We start from the raw sequence: 25,190 nt of genomic DNA, 5'->3' as shown, positions 1-25,190 counted from the left end.
TCAACACATAGGAAGTTTATTTGTTAGACTCATTTCTTCTTCCTGTATCAGGTTTTCATTTAAAAATTCCAAAAGCGCCTATCTGTCTTTTCCTTATTTAGAGCCTTTTATTGCTTGAGTCATGCCTGTTTCCATTTATTTTCTAAGATGTATGTGAAGTGGACAGAGAAGCAGAGGATCTTCCTAAATTAGACCTAGTAAAAAGAAATGCAAACCTGAATATGATGCAAGACAAAATTAAAGGTCTTCAACTAAACGGTCCATATAATACAGTCACTGCTGCAAATCTTTGTGGACCAAATTTAGCCTGGAAATTCACAGAAGCTAGTAGAATTGTTCTTTCTTACTCCAGAGCAAACTTTGACATTCAATTGCAAGGTGTATCAGATTTGTCAAAAGCATATGTGCACTTTTTGCACATGTCCTACATTAAAATGAAGGAACACAAGCTATAAGCAAACATACTTTCATGGGCAAAGTTCTGCTTGCTCCTAGCACCTCCAGGTGCCACTCCTAAACCAGCAGAGCCGCGACTTTCTACACAACTGAGTCCATGTCTAAAAGGGGCCTGGGTACATACCAGCCATCCACCTTGTCCTCAGATTTCCCTGGTTGAGACCTGACATCTAACACATGCCACCAAGAGCATCTGCTGCATGGTTTGGATATAGCCAGAGGCAGAAGGCTGTCTTCTCCTTGGTCAAAGGGAATCTTTATAATGAATCTCCAATGAAGATATTAGACATGACTTTTTCTTCACCTTAAGTAACTGAACCTTGAAGTCCACCTCAGCTAAGATTCTGTGCTCTTTAATGAGTCACTACTAACTTAAAATCTTTGCTGGCATTTTGAAGGAGAAAAGAATCCAGGCATTGATCAGATTTGTTTCTATATGATTAGATAGTAATGATTTATGTCTGGGATTTTAAATAGGTGGACAAAAAGTGTGAATGCACCTTGTTGTTGTGGTTAAGGCACTACAAAACATGATGTCTACCTTTTAGATTTAAAAAAAGAAAAAGCTATGAAGGAAGTACAAAACTTTTATTCAGAGGATGTGTGGACTGTGCTGTCAAGTGCCTATGTAAGTTTATTGCATTGTTTTTAACCTGTACAACTGGCAATGCAGCATGGCCACAATAGTGGAAAAATAAGTCCCACTGTAAAGTATCAGCTGAAACACGAGCTCTTCTATTCTGTATAAAACAGCCCAGTGGTTGCAACCTAGTCTGTGACTTAGATGAAAAGTTTCTCTGCAATTCTCTGAAAAGCAATTCTCTATTTGGTATTCTGTGGGAAATAGGTCACTATGCCGAAACTTTGACACATAATTTGGCACTGTTGGCCAGTCTGTTGCAGGGAGAGGAGTTTGGAGCAGTTTGGAGACTGAATAGACTCACAGTGGTAGGGAGGATGGTTGCTTTCTTCAGAAAACAGCCTGGTCTTTGCCCAGCAGCATGTTTGTACTTTCTGAGTCCTGTCAGCAGAGGAGTTTAGGGGAATATCTGTTAAGAACTTCTGGTTTTATCTATTGAAGAGATTCGTGCCACTGTTAGGTACTAGATAAAGGGGTGCCTCTAAGCCACCACTTTTCATGTATGCAGCATCCTCAGGAAACCGTGCCATTCAGTGTTTTTAATTCCATCTCTTCAAATTACTGTGTAGCTTTACTCATTTCTTTCCCAATGCAATCTTGGCCTGTTGTCCTTCTATCTCACCACAGGAATGAAGAGTTAAAAATCTTCCATCGCTCATAGTGGTGTAAATGCTGAGAGAGTACTTGAGACCAATGGAGTCATACTGAATTTATGCAGATGGAAGTGAGAGAAGAATTATTAATGGAGTCTATTTAATACCAGCAAAGTTTTATGTCATTTTATGATTCAGGCTCTGGTTCTTAATTCTGTGCATTAGACAAGTTAAAACAATATTTGACACATTCTTAAACAGCAGGCTATAATTTATTACAATCCGACTACAAAAGCATCACAAGAGAGAGGAATCAATTAGTTAGACTAGGAGGGCATAAAGAGCCACTGATAAGACACACAGAGCCAAAAAGGGGAAAAAAAATCCTGAGGTCAAAAATAGGAAGGTCTTGCCTCTTCATGAAACCCATCTTTCTTTTTCAGTTGACAAATGATCATAAATTTGGCAGTGCTGAAGCACCTGCCTCTCTCAAGGACTTGTGACAGCGGCAGTGTGAGCTGACTGTCTAAGGCTGCCTGAAGGTACAGCAGGCCCAGACTGTTTTTGGAATTGCATATTGACAGTGATTTACATCTGCTATGACAGATACTGCAGAGAAGACAGACTCCTTGTTAAAAGGAGTCTCCTATGGAACAGCATGTTCTGCGTAAACCTCTCATGCAAGACAGCTTGGGGTTACAGTGTGTGTAATCAAAATGCAGCTGCAGGCAATGTATGCAATCAGTGAAGACTTGTTGATCATGGGCCAATCTCGGGAAAGCTGTAGGTGATATTTTCTCTGCATATAGATGAGGTCTGCCAGTGATAACTTGTGTCTTTAACCAATTTCCTGTTCAGAAATTGAATGTTCAGGAATTGTTCAGAAATCATATTCTGTTTCTGGAACAGCACCTTCTCACGGATAAGGCCTTAAAATTGTGACTGTGGGGACAGATCGCATATACTTCCTCACACAGTTTGTGCTTTTCTGCCACAATGAGCATGTGAGTTCATCATGCAAGATTTTCTGGATGTAAATCATCCAAGCTGTGTTGAAAGCTTTGGGGTTGTGACATTTCACACCAGTGGAGGGTTTGGCTATCTCTCTTTAGAAAATTAGCCCTCCTCAGTTTGGTGCTGTTGTTAGCACATAAACCTGGCAATGGGGAATCACCTCATCGTGTGCCTCATCTCGGCCAGCCACATCTTGAAAATGTGGCTGTGAAGAAAGCACTCTGGCATGGCTCGGAAACCCATCAGTCTCTCCTCTGTAAATGCAGTTTTCCTCTTCCTTTGCATCTCCCTTTTCTTCTCTTACTCGTGTGAATCTGTACAGTATTTCCAAACATCAAAATATCCCGCAGCTTGAAGTAATAGAGACAAAGTCTCCAATTGTTCAGCTTAATGGCATGAGCCCATTACTCAACTGGCTGTTGCCAACTTGCTTTCTTTACTGTGATGAAGTTTTCAAGAAAGATCTTGCAACAACATGTCAACAAGGCAGCCTCTTTCCCGTGGAGTCTAATTTGAAACTCTTTGTTTGGTTTGTTGATGTCCCAGTCACAGAAAAACCTTCCCAACAAGCTTGTGTTTGGTTAGTATTTCAGATTTTATTGTTGGGAAAAGGTAAAATAGAAACTGGAAAAGGCCAAAGTCCAGATGAAATGGGGTACAGTAGGATGTCTCAAGTGAAAAAAGATAAGATCAGCAAAAGTTAAGCTCAGCTTCTTGTTGAGACAAAGTTTAAAACAACTTTCAAATTTTAAGTAATATCTTTCATTAGCCTAACTGTAAAACACTGTAAAACAGCTATTTGGTGCTTCAGAATACTGTCTTGGGAGTAGTAGAAAACTTGAAGTTATTCTTTTAGCCTGGTTTTCTCCGAGTATGATGTTCAGACAATCACATTTAGTGAGTAAGTGTGCATAAATACTCCTTAGGAAAATGCATGACTGGGCAGAGAAGGTGGACTTTATTAATGCCCCAAGGTGAAGAACCTTTCAGACCTTCTTGATGGAAGCTCAGCCTCAGAGCACGAATCCAGAAGAAAGCTCTGTTGGGCCTATTTACATCTAGGTAATTATGTGAAGTAATTATTTTCTTCTTTTGCTAAAATGAAAAATAAAATTAAATGCTAGTAATACTTTACTTAAGATACATGATGCAACTACCAGGAGCAAAAGCACACACAGATGAAATACGTTATTCTGCCTGGATTACCTTCTAAATTGTTTTTCTGTCCTCTCCTTACGGGCCTACTTGTTATCTCCTTTCCTCTGACTTTGTAGGCTGAAATGGATAGGTGGGATAAGAGTAAAAGATGCTGCAGCAGACTCTGTCCTGTGAGACAAAAAGAACACTATATTCCTGGACAAAATTCTACACTCATGTCCATCTCTACCCTTAAGATCATTTGTTTGTTCCTGGTTGACAGAGGATGGTGTGAACTACTTCAGAAACCCTGGCAACAAACAGAGCAGCTCCCATTCGATTGCCCTTGATACTCTATATGATGCAATGACGTGACTGTTGGATCAAGAGAGAAGACAAAAAGGTAACAGGTGGATATAAGAAACAGCAAAAGATAACAATGCGAAGTTTAGCAGCTGTCACAGCCTATTGATGAGTTCCACAACTGCTACAGAGATTATAAGGTTTAGGTTTCCATTTTTAAGTTGCTTTTGACAAAAGAAACTCTCGTCTACTTGAATTCTCATCTTAGAAAAAGAGAACATCAGATTAAATGGAATTTCAGGTCGTTTCTCCTCTCCAACAAGCTTTGCCAAAGGGAAAAGATTTCTTCAGTATATCCTATAATTTGTCAAAGTGGTATTGTGCCAGGATCCTCTGCAGAAAGAATTACATATCATAGAATCCCTCGTCGTGAATAAAGATGTATTAAAGGCCAATGGCTCCAACTCAGACACTGGAACCTCTACTCAGTGGTAATGGCATCGTTAGAAATAATTACAGATTAACGAGAGCTTTACTTGATTAATAGGGTAAGGATCTCCAATTTTGCCTGGTATCATTAAAAGAACCAATATTTTAAATGTTTCTACCCTCATCTCACTCTGAAATATAGTCCTGTGAGTGTAGAACTGCTTAACTCAAATTTCTTGGTATTTATATTCAAATTAACATGTCAATTTGTAATAAGTTGTAGTAGAAGGAAGGGGCTGTGACTGTGAGTTAGGATTTTAAGACCTCATCTAAGAGGAATAAATTTGACATTTTCTGGCTTGCAATTTAGGAGACAATTTCTGTACATCCTCTGTTACACCAAAAAAGCAAGTATGATGATAAAAGCAGAACTGAGGTAATGGTTAACCCATCTCATTGTCAATAGGATATTGCAGTGGTGCCTCTTCTTCCCTAACCTGTCCTCTATTGGCTATATATCTCCCACCACATCACCCTAAAGTGATCTCCCCCTTCTCCAGCCTACTCCTCACATTCCTCTGATCACTCATGCCCCCTCCTATTTCTTCCCTTTTTGAAAGAATATGTCTTTCTCTTTCATAGCATGCTTCTGGTTTTCTGTTTTTGTCTTTATTTGACTTGGTATCTACCAAAAGACACAAAGACCCCACTTGTAAAACACTGCCAGCCGCTTGGGTAGATGAGTATGCCTTTGGCTGCAGCCCCTTTCTCCTTGCCACGGAAAGAAAGTCAGAGCAGGACAGTATCAGCAGGATAGGAGAAGACGGCATTTACAGGGTGATGCTGTACTGGAGATGTAGCTTCCTTTGGCACCTTGAGAAGCAAATACTAGGCAGAAAAGGACCCTGGAGCAGGTAAAGTACCATTGCACTCTGCCACTGCAGTCTGTTTGGAAGACAGGCCTATGTTGACAGAGTTTCTGGGGAAATTACTCACAGTTCCTATCTTTGGTTGGCTGCTTGCCCTTTTCCAGGTTGTGAAGCTCAAAGCAAAAAATCCTGTAGGATGCTACCGCCAAGAATGTCAGCTCATCTTCCCATCTGTCTCCCAAGGCCTTCTTGCGCTTTTGCCAGGACCTGACTCAGTAATGATCCGTTTCACAGGTAGCCCTGGAGCCCGAATCCCACGGAAAGGCCACATATCTGATTGGCTGTCCTGCGCACTTGTATAAGCAGATTTTTAACAGAATGCATTCGGTTCCAAGTCTGTCACTGCTTACTCTGAAAAATGTGGCAACACGAGACAGATTTGGATCATCTTATTTTCCCAAATATTTGCACTACTAAATGGAGGGGAGCCACTGGTCTGATTAAGACTTCTTGGTGAGAATGAGGCTGGCACTTTTTTAAGCTTAATTCCCAGCAAGAGCACTCAGTACGGCAAGGTTGTACGCGTAAGAACGTTGCACCAGACTAACCCAAAGGCCAATCCAGCCCACTCCTCCGTCGCTGACAACGGCAAACTGCCATCGCTTCAGAGAGAAAGGACAGGGCAAGCATATGCAGCTTAGGGGCTTCCTAAGGTGGTGTCTTTGTGCTTAAACTAAGGTATAACATTAGAAGCCATGGAGGACTTCAGAACTGAGCCCAAGGTACTCTCTAGACACAGTGAGACAATTTACAGCACCATGCCTATTGTCCGTGTACTACTGCTGCCATACAACAGGGCTCATTCAGTAGGATTTCAGCTGCAAGGGTTAAGATCATTACATGTGTGACTGCCACATCAGGTTAGCAGTGTGTCATTGCGGAGATATGAACCCTCAGTTAAAATGGAACAGTAGTACATGGTTTTCAACAGCTTCCAATTTAGATGTTGACAGCATAATTGTTTTTTGAAAGATTGAAAGTATATCCTTAAATTCAGTAATGCCAAACAAAGCAAAGCACAAACCTTTAATGCTTAGCGAATGCATGGGGCCAAATGTAGTTTTCTAGTTTTCAGCCAGACCTTTGTAACATTACTGTCCTCAATAGGTTTATACAAGTACCACTGAAAACAAAACTGTCTTCCTAACACTGACCTGTAATAAAACTGGTCAATGCAGCTAGCTGATAACGTGTATGCTGGCTGGTATCTTTTCTCAAGCCTACGTTGCTGAGGAGATACTTAAATATTGATTGTTTTACTGGTCAAACGTCTGTGTGATGATTTGTAAAGCCCTGGATAATGCTGGTAAATCAACAGTTAAAACCGAATGTGTACAAGCATTGTATATTGTGTCCTCCTCCTCTGCAGAGAACCCCTGCTACCATCAATAGCAGCTCTGTGTAGAACAGGAGGGGAGATTATGGCCCAAGGAATACCAGGTAATGACAGATAATAGAAAATCGGAAGGCGCTCATGGCAGCCAGTTCATTTTCTCTCTGCTCTCTGAAAAGCTTTGGAGTGCACCTGAAATAATTAAGATGGACAGAGCACATCTTGTTTCCTAGAAGGCTTTCAGTATGTGTGGGGTTCATTGTTTCTTCTGGAGAGAGGCTGCTACCTGTATCCTAGGTCTGATGGAGCCTAGCTAGTGTAAGGTTACTCCTTATAGCATGGGCTAAATCAGCATTTATGTTGCTGGCGGTTGTCTGCTTTAGGACTTTTGCCGCAGCCAAAGGAGCTTAAAAAGACAATGGAGAGGAATGAACCTCTGGTAGTCTACCCAGTGACGATGCATTGTGTATTCTGTCAGAGACAAAGAGATGAATGGGCGGAATTGCTAACGCTGCATAATTTTAGGCAACCAATAAATGAGTCAATTAACTAGTTGTGCCTGGGGTAATTTCTCTAAAAGGCTTTGCTGCCAAAGTTTATAGCAATCACAGATTGGAAGAATCAAAAACAAGCAGAATGATTATGTCGTAACTCACAGAAAGCACAGGGTTGAGTTGTTACATATATATTTGCAAATACATATACATATATATGTGGGAAGGGAATACATATATATATACACATGTATATGTATTTGCAAATGGATTTGGAGCTATTCTCCCTTTTGAAACATCTTTGTAATACAAAAAAATGTATTTTGAACAACACCAATGCTAATTTCTGGTTGAATTTAGTTTCTGATACTGAGGCTTTCTGGGATGAATATTAAATGGCAGCCAGGATGAGGATGTAGAAACAGGCTGGTTGCTAAGTATGTTCTCCAGTGTGGCTGTCTCTGTGCTATTAGTTGATAGTGATGTATTCAGAACTTCAAGACCAATAAAGACAGCCCTTGAAGGCTATTACAACTTAAGTTCATCTTAGCAGCAGGGGCAGCAGGAGAGGGTACTCAGCCAGTTTTGCTCTCACTCTGTGGCAGCCTGAGCAAAACTGGGACCAGCAAAACTGGGATTGATCTCAGGCATAAGTTTTTGTTTCCTGGAAAAAAACCACATTGGAACATCTATGATAATACTGTAAAGAATGAAGAACTGTCACTGTGTACATTTGTCATAATGACAGTGGTTTAACCAAGGGGTGCAATAAAAATGCCTCCCCTTAGCCCGAGATAAACCCTACATGAAGAGGCATGCGTGCCTTCAAGGGAAGAGGTTAAGGGATTTTGTTCTTCACACATAGTTTTCCTCATCTAAGCACAACCATGCTTCATAGCTGTGGCAAAGAAAAAAGATAATAGAAATTTGCCAACAAGCTTAAACTCACAGACTTGTAGGTGTTAAGGCCAGAGGGAAAGAGTATGGTCTACCCTAGCCTGATCTGCTATGTAACACATGCCGGGGAAGGCAGCCAGGACCTGGGGGCTTCAGTCCTCTTCCCCCCTTTCTGCTCCCCACCAGAAGAGCCAGCACAGTGAGCTCTCGCTGTTATAAATGCATCTTTGTGCAGCTAACCCCTTCTCTGAGAATGGAAAAGTCACACCTGTCTCCACTGGCACAGATCTGCACTCCCAAAGACTACTCTGGAAGAGCTACGATAGATCGTATTGTATAGGGTTTGGTTTGGTTTTGTTTTTAATAAGGAAAGATCACCTGCCACATCACAAAGGATGGGGACTGCACTGATCACGCCACAGAGCTTGACAACAACCACCTTCTTTGCACAGTTGCTTAAAGCCCAGTGACACTCTCAGATAAGGAGCTCTGCCTCCTGGAAGTCAGGGGAGGTAAGCAGCATGCTTTAAGGAGTTAAGGAGCACCCCCATGCTTTGGGGGTAAGCCGTCCCATTTTCTATTTCCTCAGACTAACAAGAATTGTCAGAATAGTAAATTCAGTCAGTACCTCACAGGAGAAACCAGGACTTCAACAAATACTCAGTAGCTGAAGATCCTGACTTTGTGAGAAAGGCTAATACCAATATACTAAGACATTAGTACAGCTCAGCTTCTCTCACAAATTACTGATCTTCCACCCGTACACCTCATTTGCTTAACACTGGCCACCCTTGTCCGCAGTCATGTACTCCTATGAGTTTATCACCTTACATCCTTCACTCGTACTTTCTTTCCAAGCAAGCAAAAAAGCCTCGCTCTTCATTTTTGCTGTTTCTACTTGAGCTGCTGCTGCCCCTAATGTTTCTGCTGTCCATAACCACAGCTGTGATTAAGCAATAGTGACAAGCAACAGACTTTATGCCTTGCTAGACCTTATACGTGGTTAGGCTGTAGCGTTTAGGAGTTGGGTACATCTCCAGCCAGCCCATGAGACTGCAGTAGATTTGAGTGCTGGGAAGGCCTGGGAAGGGCTCACTCTGTGGCTGCTTCAGGCTCACCAGCCGCCACAGCATGAACCAAAGCCTGGGGACCCAGGGATTAATCAGTGAATCTAGAGTACTTCAGGGTTCCTTGCTTAATAAAATCTAAAATAAAATATCAGTTATCGTCATTATAATTATACAGTTATGCAAGGTAATCCAACCTGATTAGAAACAGCCCGGTGAAGAAACCACATGTTTTACCTCTTTTTTAATGGCTACAGTGGAACCACTTCTCAAAGCTTCTACTTGAAAAAAAAATGCTAAAACCAAAGAAAAACACTGATTCAGGCTTTCAACTTGTTCCCCAGGGTGATGTGGGGAAGCAGTGAAGAGAGAGAAAAGGGTCTTGTTTCTCACCTTTTCCCCATTTATTAAACTCTAATATTTCTAGCTACAAGGGGGACTAAATAAAAACCAGGCACATATTATCTGTGGTTTTTTACATTAGATCAGCTGAAAAATGTCCTCCTTTACTAGGAAATATCTGTATTTGCCAACAATTCTTGGTGTCTGACTCATTTCCTTATTACCTCTCTCCCCCACTCTGTTTTCCCCTAAGGGATTGACTTTCCCCCACCTCAAACAAAAAGAATTTCTTTGGCATATGAAGGTCAAGGACAGATTTTTCTAATGTCTGCCTGCATGCCTACCTCTCGCTCCCTCTCCATCTACCTATCTACTTTTCTGAAGCGTCTATTCTTGTAGGCTTCTGGAGCTCATATAATAGGTTTAGCTCCACGTTTATTCACTTCTTTTTTTGAAGGAATACGAACCCAGCTGTGCCATTCAAGATTTCTGCAAAGACAGGTGATTTGCACAGGAAGCCTACCTGCACTCTGCAAGCTTGACTCAACTGCCACACGGTGACAAGAAGCAATGCACATGGCATCCGAAAGCCTTTTATTTTAAAACCTCTCTAAGCTTTCAAGTTCAGTTTCAAAGCAGTCTTCCCCCATGGTGAATGGTTCAACGGGGCGAGAGCGACTCCAAACCAGCTGTTCTAGCTCGGCTCCAAACAGAAAGCGCGTGCAGGAGAAAGGCAGTATGTCCACTGCTGCTTCTCTTGGTGCAGCCCTGGTGCCCAGCCAGCATCTTGGAGAACGCTCTCCTTTGGGCCAAGGAGAGACAGGAAGATGGCCGGGCTCTGTGTTAAGTGGGCACTGCAGTAGCTGACCCTTTTACCACCTTTTTGCACTGAAGATAAATGTATAGCGTATGGGGATATGGAAGGTAGAGCACAACAGAAAGCCAGCTGCAACATACATGAGGTAGACAAAGCTGCTTTTGGCCTTGCATTTTTATGATTTAACCAGCAAGGGAGAAAAGGGTGTAACAAAAAATTATTGCTAGCTAAGGAAATGGATGCCAAGGCAATTAGTCAATCCAGAGCAGGGAAAAGCCAAGAGCAAGGATTTTTCAGCAAGCAAGAAACCTATCACTTCTTTGTGAATCCAGTCACACAATAGTGGCTTCTTATTTCCACTCTGAGAGAAGCTTTCCTCTCTCCTCCACATTGTTGCTGTTTTTACATTTTTATTTACTAAATGCTCTGCAGATGTGTCATTCTTTCTGCAGCTTTCAGACCACTTTATGCGGCACTGTGTGTCATCTCAGAGATAAGTTTCACAGATAAATTGGTTGATCAGGCTGGATAAAAAATCACAGTGTTGTAGAGCAGAAGAGTGATGGGAAGACCACTGGAACTGTATATATAGTATCCTATAGTAAGCCACGAGGCTAAAAGTACATTTCATCTTACATAAGTAGAGCTCCAAATGAAGAAAAATCTCAGAAGTGAGTAGTGATTTGGAGTATTCAGCTTCAGACATCACGATGGAGCCTGGCTGTTGGAGAACTCCAACCCTTTTCCCAGAAAGTCAGATGACCTTTGAGCATCGCAAAGCAGGAATCAAAAATGGAGACCTTAGCCAGCACTAATCACTTTTTAAAATACAACTTTTGCTATGCAGGGTAGCAGAATAAAAAGATGCCTTTTTTCAAACTCTGTCTATGCAAATTTTACTGGCCATGACAGTCAGTGAATCAGTTAAAATGCTACGTATGGTTAACAGCATTTGTAGAAAGCGGTACTGAAATCATTGACTATGAGTGTTCCCACAACAAAGTTGAATCTAAAAGTAATGTTTATTGAGTTGGAAACAGTAAACATTACTACTACCAAAACACACCTCCTGGCAATCCTGAGCTATGCAGGGTTTTATTTATTACTCCTAGGGGGTTATTCACACCACCAAATTTGGACATCTCATTTAGGTATGATTCAGAGGATCAAAATTAAGTTCTTTACACAGTTAACAGAGATACACGCAGATACTTCCAGGGGACGGGGCAATTCTGAGTAATTATGTTAGATGTCTAATGCTATGCTAATGCATAATGTCTTTATGTCTAACAGAAAGTATATGGTTTGAGTGTTCCCTACAAGGGTCCTGCTGGCCTTACTAATTGCAAGATAGAGAACTGAAACTCCCTAGCTACTTTGGATGGGATTTCTTTGGGGTGACAGAGGTGCGATCATCTCCAGCTCTCCTTCCCTGGCCTCCACAGTCCCATCGAACACATCCTTTCATTTTTGCCTCTTGCTGCTACGGCCTCTCTGGCCCCTTCTTGGCACCACACGCAACACTCACGAGCCCCTGGGTGAGGATGAGGGCTGTGGAGGGGGTGGGCGTATGAAGGATGCAGACAGTGATGCTCTGGTGTGAGCGTTGCCATCCACACAGTTCAGAGACATCATCCAAACTGCAGTTGCTCCTGAAACAGCCTTCAGCTTTGGAGCTTCAACAGCCTTGGTTTTCTCCTTTTCTCTGCTTTGGTGTAGCTCCCGAGATTCTTTCTTAATGACGATTCACTCTGCAGGAAAAGGTAGAGGAGTAATCAGTACCGTTACAGTGTGCTGTGTCCAACATGTGAGCTAAACCCAGGACCTCTGCACGGCATTAACCCGGTATCTCTGCATGGCATTAACATGTGCTGTGGGCACATCCCCACTGGGCATTTCAAACAGCCCAGTGGCAGGAACTACTCAGGGATGTTTCCTCCTCCATGGAAAATTTTGACAAAAATAGCAAGAAAAGAGCTTTGGCATCAAAAAGGTAACATCTCCACAGACCAACTGTGATCATTTTTTTGTTGCATAGACTGAAGGAATAGATTGAATAAATAGTCTCTGAAATATCATAGCTAAAAACGACAAATGTTTTGGCCAGCCCAGGGCACTATAGGCTTCATGTTTGCAGCTGAAGCTGAGAGTACCTGAAAGCACACAAACACAGCAGTTTTAAAAGCAGTAATTACAAAAGCAAAAACTGCCCGGCTAAAGGATACACTCCAGCTCTCAGAAGGCCTGGAAAAGTTAATCCTACATTTTTGTAGACTGATATACCTTTAAATTTGTTAATGTAAGTTCAACAAAAGATATTGCCCTAGGCATGAACACTTTTAAATGCTGTATTTGCATTCACTATGCTTTAAAATAACAATCTGGGCAAATTAGTCCCATTTGGACAACACCTGCTCTTTCACAGTTCCCTGGACTCCGCTCTATCAGAATTGAATGTGAATAAAAGATTTTGAAGTTGCTTTAGTCTCCAGAAAAAACATTTTACTCCACTCTAAATAAGATACATGATAATAATGCTTTGCAAGTGTAATTTTAGGTTGTAAAGGTTTAGAGGGCTTTTTTTCTTATGACCATGTGGTCTGGATATAAAGCTGGCTTTGGTTACCAATAGCACAGAAAACAAAGCTCTGCATGACTCAACGGTGCTTGAAAATGATTTAATCACAGCCCACAATAAAGTTTTACAATTAAAGAAATATAGTATATTTTCTTGGTTTGAGCTCCCTTACATTAAAGCAGTAATAAATGAGAAGTACTGGAAGGCGTTTATGAGCGCAGTGGGTGGAAGGGCCCTGCTCGGGCGCAGGGCAGCGGCTGCCGTGCACGGCAGCACCTCCCTGCGGGCACCGGGAGGTTGTCCGCCTTCTGGGCGTGATGGCTCCCGCAGCTCCCAAGGAGCCCGACATCATCCCAGCTTGTGACACTGGGGCAATGAGGGGCACGGCGGCATGGGAAGAGCTGCACTACCTTGGAAAGAAACAAGTCACGGGGACATGGTCTGGGGGGTCCTGCCAGGCAGGTGAAGTGTGTGCTCCTTGGTCTTGTTGGTGTCTTGCCCTCAACCTCTAGCTGTATAAATACAGTAAATCTTCCCGATTGCCTGTGCTGCTCAGCGATATTGTGCTCATCCCTGACTGCAAAGCAGAGCAGTACCTCTGCCCCTCCAGCAAGGCAGGGCCTGCCACGGTTTTGCTCTTCCTCTGGAAAGTGCTATTCTAGAAAGCATAGTCAAAGGCCTGATAACCTCAGCTCATGAATGTCTCTGTGCACACACATGCACGCACACACCCATGTGCTTGAGTTTCTTTGCTGCTTGGTTTTTCTGCTTTGTGACTCAGCAGATCCAACACCAAGTATTGGCAAGTGTGGCAACAGCTTGGGACTTATCTTGTCGGCTTGAACTGAAGAAAATCAGCAAAAGTTCAGACAAGCACAGACCAGATGCCATGCTTTGAGCATTAGGAAATCTTGCAATTTCATTTCAAGCAACAAAAACAGAGTAACATGAAGTATGGGGAGAAAGGAGCTTTCCCCATCCTCAGGACAGGTCTTGAACTCTTTAGCAGGCTCTCCCTGCACACAGTTGCTCGTTGTATCATCTTGGCAAAAGCTAAACATGAAACAAATACCATTTGGAACAGAAGAGGGTCATGCTTTTACACCCACAGAGATGGAGTTCATCGTTGCAGAGGACTTGGACACGCACCACTTTGTACATGTGTGCGTGGAGCGCAGAATGCCAGAAAAGGAAATCAAAATCACTGAGAACCTCAGGGAGAGGACTTTTGCTTGTACAACTGATAATCCTAAATGATAGTCATTTTGGCTCTCCCTTCAAAGTCGCCAGCAAAATAAATTGAAATGCAAACAGGAAAGAGAAAGGAAGATGAAAGAAAGAAATACTATTAATGATAGATTGAAAGATGATACAAACAAAACAATTTAATCCATGGCTGAAGACTAAATGATTGCCAACTAATATTTTAGTCAGTCAGCATGCCTTCCTGCCTTTCGCACAAGGCCAGCCATGCAAAGTATGTCCTACTTAAACGCGCTACATTTTCTATTTCAGAGCAGAAGGACATAGTGAATAACTCCAAGATACACATTTCCTGAAGATTCAAATGCATTGCATCAATCTTAATTGCCACTAAGAAAACAAATCTGAACCTCTTCTACAGAGAGGAACTTTGGATCATGTATACAAAGGTTTCAAAGCCATGATTTCCGTAGGAGCACATATTTAGATTGGGCTCTTTTAGAAATAAAATCAGACTTGCTAGCCTAGAAACCCAGCTCCAAGAACCTGAAAGAGCAACGTGGCAAAAAACTACAGGGAGGGAGCGGCAGGCTGAGAGCACGTGCCTCTTCTGCTGCTGCTGCTCATTCTTTGATGATCCATCAAATTATAACAGTTTGCACAATGAAATAATTATGAATGCTTTGACTCAAACAACAATGCCCAGAACAAGGGAACAGCCAGGAGCTCCAAATTACGAGCTCCGTACTTGCATACGCCTTCCTATGCCTTATTTGTTTACTCTTACATTTCAAGCAGCAGCCCAGCGACTTAAAAATATCAGAAAACTTTGCTCTGCAGCAAAGGCAATGGTAGCTGTTGGACAAATACTGGATTCCCTGTTGTTTCAATTGCTCCCCTGCAGAGGAGTGGAGGCTATATGCTTTGAGGTCAGCTTGTCTGAGCTGTGAGACCCCCATTTGCAGTCTAGACCATGGGGTAAGGCTTTATTCGCTTGCCCAGGCATAGCAGCCTCTTAGCCCAGGCATAGCAGCAGGTACCAAATCAGGAGCTTGTGGAGGCCCTGTGCCCTTTTTGCCAGACCTGCAAGGATGGCTCGGAGACCGTAAGATGTCTCAGGTGGCACCAGGTGCCCACGTCTTGCCCATGGTGTATATATCACGCTCAGGCACAGCTGGGAAAGGCAGGTGGGTCTTGCCTTTGGAGGCTAGACCTGTTAGAGGGATGCTGTTTCTGAGAAATACTGGAAAGATTTTGGCAGGATAGATAGCAAACATTTTGAAAAAGAGTAGTAAAATGCAGAGGGAGAGACGCTGCTGTGTAACCAGTAGTAACGCCAATGATTTAAAAATTCAGTTTGTGGGACTTCAGTAAGCTTTAATATATGTGACTTTTGAAGCATTTTCATGATTCCATTTAGATCATTTGCAGCACTGTACTAGTCTGAACCTGATGCCAAATTTCTTCAAAGACAATTCTAAAACTAATTTAGCTCAAAGAAATTCATGGGTTTATTTGTAAATTCTAAGAAAAGTCTTTTGTACCCAAAGAGCATGTATGGTATTTCCAAGCCTGATCCAATGAATTCTTCATGGATAACAGAGTGGTTGAATTCCTTCCTTTAAGTACAAGACTTGGATCATCCATAGGTATAGTAGGTCCGTAATTTATTCCCTTTAGTCCGGTGATTACAGATTTGCAGCTGGACCCTTAGATATATTACAAAACCAGAAAGAACAGTTTTTTCCCAATAATGTGAGTAGAAATGGAGTTGACACAACTTTGCCAATAGTAAACACTTAAGGCTCTGTGTGCAGAAGTACACAGGTTTAGAGTGTATAGGTAACAACATATTTCTGTACTTGTCAGGTTCCACTTTTTGAAGCAGTAAGTTTGGAAATGGAAAAATACATAAGTAGAAGTCAACTCTTCCATATTATGTGCCAAAAGACTCTTTAAACATTTAGTTGAATCTTCCTCCTCTTTACAGTTCTCTTATTTTTTTGTTTTCTCTTCCCTTTCCTTTCTTTTCTTTCCTTTTCTTCCTTCTGAAAATTGCAGAATGATCATCTACGGTCAGCTGCATCTATGTTCATACTTGTTTGAATGTGAATCAAACGTTAGTCTGTAGTTTAATTGAAGACTATAAAGTTTACATTGGGCTGGGTGCTGAGCAGCTTTGTGTTATGCCTGTGGCCCTGAATCAGAAAAAAAGTGGCAGCATTTTAAGTGTATGCTAAGCTTTTTTATGAAATGACGCTGATGATCAAAGGAAAGTTATTTCTCTTTCCTTCCTCTCCACAAAGCCCTGTCTTATAGGTGGGAAGAGTTAGTTCGTCTTGAGTTCTCTCATGAAAATGCCACAAAAAATTTGAAGATTCAGCCACTGAGGATCTAGTGCACACTGCAAGAATTACACAAAGCTAGGAAAACAATGTGCTAAAGGAACTTCTACAGCTACAGTTATTTGAGGAGCCAAAAAAGTGCATTAAAGGAACCAGGAATGGAATACTGATCACTATGCAAGTATATTATGATCCTCATCCTTCAATATCTTCAAAGAAAAGGAGCATAATGATGATTTATGCTTACTACAAATCCCAATTCTGTTTGCATTCTTCATAGTTATACCTGATATTATTTAAATACACTTTCTTGTGTTTTAGCATAAACACTGACATGATTTACTGGATCAGCAACTGACTGCATCTGCCCATGCTTCTCTGGCCAGCCAACATGCTACGTTCTAGCAGCTCAGTGGGATCTCCCTTAATTCAAGCAGTGTGATGCAACACCTTGCTGGATTTTTGGTTTGGTTTTAGGATCCTGCAATGAACAATAAGATGGTCCTTTCAGGGTAAGGAAGGGGGATTGTCCCTCCAAGGAATAACAGAGTGACTCAGATCCAAAATTCAGTGTTTTCCAATGGTCGGCTATAAGGTTAGAGATACCTAGGTGGAGAACTGCTCCCACAGGGGTGCTTCCCCGTAACCCCATCAGTTCTCAGCCCGAGTATTGGTGCGGGAGCACCCTCCGAAGCAAGGTTAAACTGCCCCGAGCACTGCCATCCAGCACTTCAGAAAGTTTCTGGGACAGCGCTGATTAGATACACGGCAATCAGAAAGTCAGAGTGCGTATCCTTCTGGTCTGGCTTCCCTCACCCTGTGCTCGTGCTGCAGAAAAGCCTTCCCTGGGCCCGAGGAACGGGGGAATGGCGGCAGCTGGAGGGGCTCATGCCTCTGCCCGGTACCTGCCCAGGACTCGCTCCAAGCCCGCCGTCAGCAGAGGGCATTGACCAGATACCAGCCCAGAGGGCTGCGGAAATGAGCACAAACAGCTGGAGACCTCGAACAAGAGCTACTGTAGCAAGCTGGGACTTCAATATCAGTATTGTAAAGGAGCCACAAGGATATTGCAGTAAACCCAAAGCCCCATGATATCACGGGCCGTCAATAAGCTCTGGAAGTGCATGCTTTCCCAAAATGTACTGTTTTTCAGGCGGCAGGCACCCAACAGTAGATTTAAATAAATATGTTTATACCTTCCATGTATTAGCACAGCTATTTTATTACTTGGCAAAGTAGTGAAAAAATTGTGTTTGCTTACTTTGTTTTTACAATTATTTCCTAACTGGAAGCCACCACCGATGTATTTTAAGAACAATTTGCTTTGTCACTGGGTGCTAAAGGCAAGTAGAATACTTTGCTTAGAGAAAGTTAGAAATTGCTTTTTTCCTCCTGCCTTGGGAATTACAGATGTTTCAGTGCTCTTTGTGCTTCCTTTGCAGACACTGGCCTTTAGCACTTGAATTATTTTAGCTCAATGAGCTTGCTTGGTTGCCAAATGTCAGTGCATCTTTGGGTTTGGGGAAATGGCTTGTTTTATGGGAGAGAAAAAAAAAAGTTTTAAAATACCCTGGTACCATTTAGGAACATATTAGTACAGCACTAATTATAAACTGGAATGTGTCAGAATTAAATGAGTTATGATCTGGCGAGGACCTGCAAACTATAGTCAGATACTTAATAAAGTTTAGACATGCAGCTGTGAAGACTCCTGGATCCTTGCCACCTTTTATTAGAGTGGCGCCCAGCAACGCCGCTGTAGTTAAGGGTCTGTCAGCATTTCCATTATAAAACCCCATTTTTTTAGGGCTTTGTAACTTGCCCGTTTTAAATCACATCAAGCTGAAACTTGACATTAAAATTGCCAGGAATAATTTCTTTTAATACAAAAATGTTACTTACATTTTCACTCTGTCTTTGTTTTAGATCCAGAGAGGTAAAAAAAATAAAGTGAGCACATGTCACATTTTATTAGAAACTTTTTTTTGTCACACTTTAGAAAAACAAAGCAGAGCTTGGATTTGAAAAATAAATATTTTAGCCCCTTAGGGCTGAATTCTGATCTTGGATTCCCACTGAGGCATAAGCAGAGAGTACAAAAGCTGGTATTACATCCTAGTCTCTGAATCTACACTCTTGAATCTGACCTGCGATTTTATGTGAACTAACAAGATGGACTGAATAAAACACCAACCAGTTATCAGTACTGTGCAATAACTATGGTGTTTTTTTCTTCCTTTTTTTAAATTTACATTTTAAGTCTTAGAATAGTCTTTTCTTTTCTTTTCCTGCTTGTTTTCTATCAGGTCCTCAGGTGGTTCAGTCTGACATTGATACACTGATACAGCAGTGCAGATTTACACCGCCTGAGGACCTGCTACTCGGATGATTACATCTATTTTAAAGAGATTTCTCAGCTCTCCATCCTCCTTATTTCTTCCTTCCTTCTGAAATGAAAGCAAAGAAAATGATCTGGGTGGGTTGGGGGTTACTTTTCACATTTTTAACCCTGGACTCAATCATTATGTATCATTATGAACAAGCTACATTTCCAGCCAGTCTTACTGTGGGCCAAGGTCACATCTCGTTTTTGCTCCGTAAGTCCTGTGCAGATGGTTAGAATGGGGACTCACATGATGACTTTTCTTAGGGACCCGTGACTTTGTTCTCTCCTCTTCTGTTTTTCCTTTAATGCGCTGAAATTAAAAAAAAGAAGTTACTCAGACTGAAAATCACCACTTGTTTGGGGTGATCAACTAAGCACAACGAGGAAGAACATGAGTCTCAGGACAGCTCAGATGAGCCTGAAAATCTAGAAGGAAACTGAGGACAGTCCTGTAAAGAGCTGAGCATTGGTGTTGTGCTGCTTTAGTCGATCAGAAGGGCCAAGAGCAGCTTTGTTACCTGGAGTGTGGAGCCATCAGAAACACCTCAGTAACTGGGGAAATTATTCTTTTTAAGGTGCTGTAAATGACAAACACATGCATATATTTAGTAATATCAAGCATTTGATATTACACCTGGTCTCCCCTTTCCAAGTCACCCAAGCAACTGAAACACATGAAACTCAATAATGAAAAATACAACAAGCAGCAATGCCTAAAGGCTTAGAGATCGCAGGTACCATAAGCCTCAGCCCATAGCCAGTCAAAGGGTTGCAACCAAGCACAGCCAGACTTGGGACAAGCCCGGGGTCAGACCTCGAAGCAAGGCCACCATGTGCCTCAGCTGCTTAACCAGACATTTCCTTGAAGATTTACCCTTTTATCTTGCTCCTGTCTCTTTAGAGATGGTCTCTTGTCTCCAGCTGCAGCTCTGGTTTAGGCTCCTTATTCTGGCCCTATCTTTTCCCCGTTGTGCTTTGCACACTGCCAAACCTCTAACCGTGCTCGTCCCTGCCCCAAGGGCTCGGCACAGCCCTCACCGTCTCCTGCTCCCTATTAACCCTGCATCTGATACCTGTCCCATGCTCTCAGCCTTGGTCTGAGCCCCAGTGTCTGCATCCTACCTGACAAGCAGATCTACTGATTGTAAGAGACTGGATTTGAGTAGTTTTAGCATGGCAAATTTAAGGTCAAATCAGTGGCCTTACTGAAAGAGGAGTAAGCTAATGTGTTTAGCTTGTGTTTGTGCGGGACTGAAAACACATGCACGATCGGTTACCACAGCTCAGCTGATGAGCAATAACTGGCTAATCCACTTGTTACCTGATAGTGCATCTGGGGTCTAACTTTGAAAATCTACCCTGACATAACCCCTCCTTTTCTTTCTCCCACCCCAAAAAGTCCTTAAAGAAGTGAGCATGGTTTTCAGTTTTTTCAATGATCTGGATCAGTCGCCCATAAAACTCGGTGGCTTTCCAAAGAGCTAAAAAAATGATCTGAACAGAATCACACGCTGAAGTACTGCAGCACTTGCTGCATGAGGCTTGCGGAGCTCTTTGCAGACAGTAACGGGCAAGACCTAATGGTGAATTCATTGCTTTGGTGAGCCATCATTCCCAGTGACTCCAGTCAAGACAAGGTTTCACCTGTAGGATTTATAAAGTCTGCAAACTAGACAGACCTGGGCTATCTCCTACAGGGGTAAATTAGTACCCTTGAAGTCTGGTGTAACTTCTGCACTTTGCAACACTGAGTTTCATTAGCCAGTGTCTCTGTTCTTTCACTTTAAGGATTATATTTTCACCCTTAAGTTGACCCCTTACATTATGGGGTTCATTCTCACCTTCCCCTGTCCAGATGGAGCAGTTACAGGCATTTTTGCTCAAGGTGCAAAATTAAAGGCTTGGATCATCAAAGTGCTGAGGACTGGTTGCTTTCAAAGCAATCTGGGAGTCCTCAGCAGTCACCACTTGAAAATCAGATAGGCTGCGTGGAATGGCCTTAAAAATGAATGGTGAAGGTGACTGCTTAAGCATTCGTATACCGGCCAGGTCTCAAGGTGTGCTGGGAAACCAGGCACATGCCAAAACCACATGGGGAAAACCACTCAGTCAGTCCCTGGGAGGAGAGGGACTCTGGCTCACAGTGCCAAGTTCACAGCAACAGGCATCCCAATCGCAGATCTAATTTTCAGGCCCTTGAAGCTTGGCTAGAACCTCTGTCTGGCCTATAGAGGAGAATTTTCTTGCCAGGTTTAAAGGGAGCTGATTAAACAATTTTTGACTTGGAGGAAATTAAGAACTTAGGCTGGTTTAAGCTGTAACAAAAATGTCTGTATTTTTCCTGTATTCGAAATTCAAAAAGTGGCTTAAAGTCTTATTATACAAACATTTCTAGCCCCCGAAAAGCTGCTGACAGGAGAATGCTAGAGCAAAGTATTACAGTTAGCATGTTCTTAAAACTGTAATGCTGATTGATCAGGTCAGTGGGAGCAATTGTGGTGGGAAAATATTGTGTTGTTGCTCTGGCAGTTGACCCTTGGGATCCTTCGCTCAGACTGCAGTCTCCTGCATCCTTCCGCTCTTTGCTCATCGCTAGCGCAGCGGGCGCGCACAGGCACAGCGCCGGCTCGGATCAGTGCGAGCAGCGAGTAGCCACAGACGTGCAGCCCTTAGGTAGAGGCACGCTGCTTCCCCAGGGGATTTTGGCACTTTCCAAAATGCAAAAACACAGTCCGTGCGGATGCCGCTAGAGGGCTCATGGACACGTTTCGAGGAATACTTGCCGGACTTGTACAGTCGGCAGCCCCTGTGAGTCAGATGAGCATCGCAGCACGGGAAGAGCACAGCTGGGCCGTGCCCGTGCCCGGAGCAACGTCTCCTGTGCCCGGGGGGACAGTCACCTGTACCCGTCCGCTCTGAGGTGATGGCCACTGTGTCCCGCATGGGCTTGCTGAAGCTAGGGAGCACTTGACATTTTGGGGTGAGGGAAAATGGAAGTGAGAGGGTAATGGGTGAGCAAAATGCATTACTGAGAGCCTCAAAGATGGGGTTTGAAGGGAGCGCCCCCATCTCGTTCCTTAACTTCTTAGGTCTGTTCCTCTAAATTTTGGGAGAAGAGTTGAAATGTTTCCTGTGACTATCTTAACTGACACTACATGGATTTTGTTTAATAACAGCATTGTCCTATAAGGATGGCTTTATAAACAAGATATTAAGAAAGCTGTATCTATTAATTTAACTGTGCAAAGCAGAGCATATCATGATTTTCACCATTTAATTGTTGTAACAAACAATAGTCCTGTTAAATTTTAAGACAGCTCTTTGCAGCCCAGCAGGATTCTTCCTCTCTCTCTGATGTCAATCATTTTCAAATGACTATATGATAAATTTTGCTGTATCCCTTTACAGAGTTGCTGTACAAACTGACTTCTGTGCAATGCAGTACCAATGCTATGGTTCCCAAAAGGGGACTCCTTAGTGCAAGATGTGGTGAAATTAAATACAAAGAATACCTAGTATGGAGGAAATTAGAACCTTAATCAGACAATGTCAGGAGACATGACGACAGCTAAGCTCCAGGTCACTGCACACAACAGCAAGCTGCAAAGACAGGCCAAGTGCCCACGTAACAATTTCCACTGATGTCACTAGGAGCAATCCTGTGTATTCAAGATGTGTATGTAGAAAGTCAGTAGATAGGACATAAAAGTCAGACTAGACAGAAAGAAATTAGCACAGAAAGGGCCATATTGAGACAGCCTAAAATCCACCTAACTCACTCTAGATGACAGAGAAGAAACAAATTCAAATGTCTTCAGGAAGGTTCAAAGTACAGAGTGACACATAGCTAGTCACTAGGAAATATTAGGTACAGGAAGCTTCCTGAATGGGCTCATTATTCAACATGGAAAACCCAATACACTCTGTAGAAAGGAAGGCATTTGACTACCATGAACAGTTAATATTCATTTTAAATTGACCTCTCCAGCTTCATATGCTGTGCAAAGACAGTGGCTTAGCTTTGCAGAACCATGGGGAAGAGTACAAATAACAAGACCTAGCTCTGCTTAATTCTGATATGATGAACAGATGAAAAAGAGAATTCCCCAGGTGACATCAGTGTCTATATCAAAGTTTGGGAAGTTAGTGACATTAGAGCGCTGCCTGAAGAAAGTTCCCAAAGCTGTAAAATCCTGACACCTTGAAGTACCATGTGTAAACAGCATGAGCCCATAAAAAGCAAACAAGTCACTGAGATAAGCTCTGGTAATGTTTCCCAGCAATCTGCCATATTAAGAATATTTATGCTTCCTGGGAAAGGTAAGGTGCAGCAAGTGGGAAAAGCAATCTCTTCCAGACGATCAGTTATTCCAGCATTTTGGTCCTTCACGGTTTGGTGAAGCTTTAATAAGAGAAGCTTTAATAAGAGACAGCTCCGTCTCTGCTGTGTGAAAGCCTGCCAGGGAAGCACGCAAACAACTCTGGAGAGACCCGATTCATATTTACATCAGGGCCCATTTAAACAGCCTGACTAATGCAAAGAGTGTTCAATAGAAACAAGTCTCAGTAGAGCCCCGTAACTGCTCCCCCATTCTCTTTTGCTCTGTCATGCTGGGCGCACGTCGTAGCAGCACAACGAGGTGGGAGATGCCGAGGAGTCAGCCCGGCTTCTCCCATTTATGGACTCCGCGCGCGCTCTGGGCTCGGTTGTCACTTCCACTTGCAGCTCTCTACACCACTCTGGTGGTGCAGAGGGACCTTGCCCTTCGAAGCTGCCTCCAAGGCCGCTGGCATGTCTAAATTGCTTGCGACGCTGGAGGGCCGTTCTCCCCCGGCTGCCGGCGCGGTCCCAAGCAGCCCGGCATCACTGGCTTCTCCGAGCAGCTGAACGTCTTCATCTGGAGCTGCAGAGACTCAGCCTCTCTGAAGAGGACCTCAGAGCTGCAAGACTGAGCTCATTAGTGAGCTGTTTGTAACTGCCATGTAGGTCTCCGAAAGAGAAATGACAGCGTCCCATTCTTGGATGGATCCCATTTAAGGGAAGAATTCAGACTTGTGAGAACAACTAAAGCTCGGACATGTGGCTGATTGAAATACAGCCATTTTCCATTAGGGGAGGCTGGAACTACAAAAGATGAACATGTTTGTTTTTCATTTCATAGATACATTATTAGGGGTTTAATTTGACTACAGTACATGCTTAGGGCAGGCAGTAGATTTGAAGAATTTTTGTTGTTTTTTTTTTAATGTTCACAAATTAAGAGAGTAGCTGAGCTCTGGTTTCTGCCCCAGTTCACTGGAAGCAGATCAGCAAGTCCACCAGTGTGCTGACCCTCTGCTTCCACCTCCTCTGCCCTACGCTGGGGGTGGGAACCTGCCTACAACCAGGGGAGAGCTACAAGCCTCCTTGTCCTGGAGTTCAGGAAAACTCACATCTACAAGAACTGAGACATATGCTCAGGCTATAGCGCACGCTAACAACTTGTCCCTATCCCGATACTTGCTGCCATGCAGGAAGCATCAAGAAGTCTCACCAGAGCCAAGGACTGTGAGGGTGGCATTCAAAAGACGCAACAGGAGCCTCTGCGTAACACAACCAGCACCTCCTATCTAGGCCAAAGTTTCTTGAAAGTGCACCTGGAACATTTGGAGGATTAACAAACATTTCATTAGCTTCTCAGCCCTGCCCCCTCCCTTTTTTTACAGCTTATAAATTGCAAGTGACAAATATAGCAAGAGTGCATGTTATCTGTCCAAAACTCAAGGGCAAATATATCAAGAAACAGAAGGCAGCTTACAGCCTGCTCTTGTTGCCTGCTAGTTGTCACAGGGCTGAGCTGCCTCACTGCCCACCTTCTGCCACTGCCCACCCATCACTGTGGATGACTCCATCACACTGCTCTTCTGTGACGGTTGTGGTAAGCCTACGGAGACAAACTTTGCTTAACAACAAATGAGAAAGCAGTAATGAAAAGCGAAAAGGCCCCTAGATGCATCAGCTGCAACATATGGCCCAGCTGGCTGCCTGTTTTAGGACATTATAGGAGGGAGGCAGTGTTCTATAAAACTTGAGAATGTGAACATCATCGCCATCCACAACTGCAGGGACAAGGAAATTGATGTTTGTTGTTTTCCTTTGTCTGAACATGGGAAGATTTTTGCCTGTTTTTGCTGAATGGTTGTGGGCACTTGCCTCCACAGAGCTTGCCTGGAATGGTAATAAAAGG

General features: G+C 42.9%; 1 long non-coding RNA gene across 1 annotated transcript; it reads right to left on the bottom strand.

The window, feature by feature from the left end:
* Positions 1–11,454: 11,454 nt before the first annotated feature.
* LOC135324267 (uncharacterized) lies at positions 11,455–19,925 on the bottom strand. Its single transcript, XR_010385628.1, has 3 exons — positions 19,838–19,925; positions 19,211–19,273; positions 11,455–12,202 (listed from the first exon to the last, which is right to left on the bottom strand). It is a non-coding gene; the product is annotated as an uncharacterized LOC135324267 (long non-coding RNA).
* Positions 19,926–25,190: the final 5,265 nt, after the last annotated feature.

The sequence above is a fragment of the Dromaius novaehollandiae genome, chromosome W, assembly GCF_036370855.1.
Source record: "Dromaius novaehollandiae isolate bDroNov1 chromosome W, bDroNov1.hap1, whole genome shotgun sequence".
Lineage (NCBI taxonomy): Eukaryota > Metazoa > Chordata > Aves > Casuariiformes > Dromaiidae > Dromaius > Dromaius novaehollandiae.
Note: the sequence above shows the minus strand (reverse complement) of the source record. Positions and strands in the feature narration are given on the sequence as shown.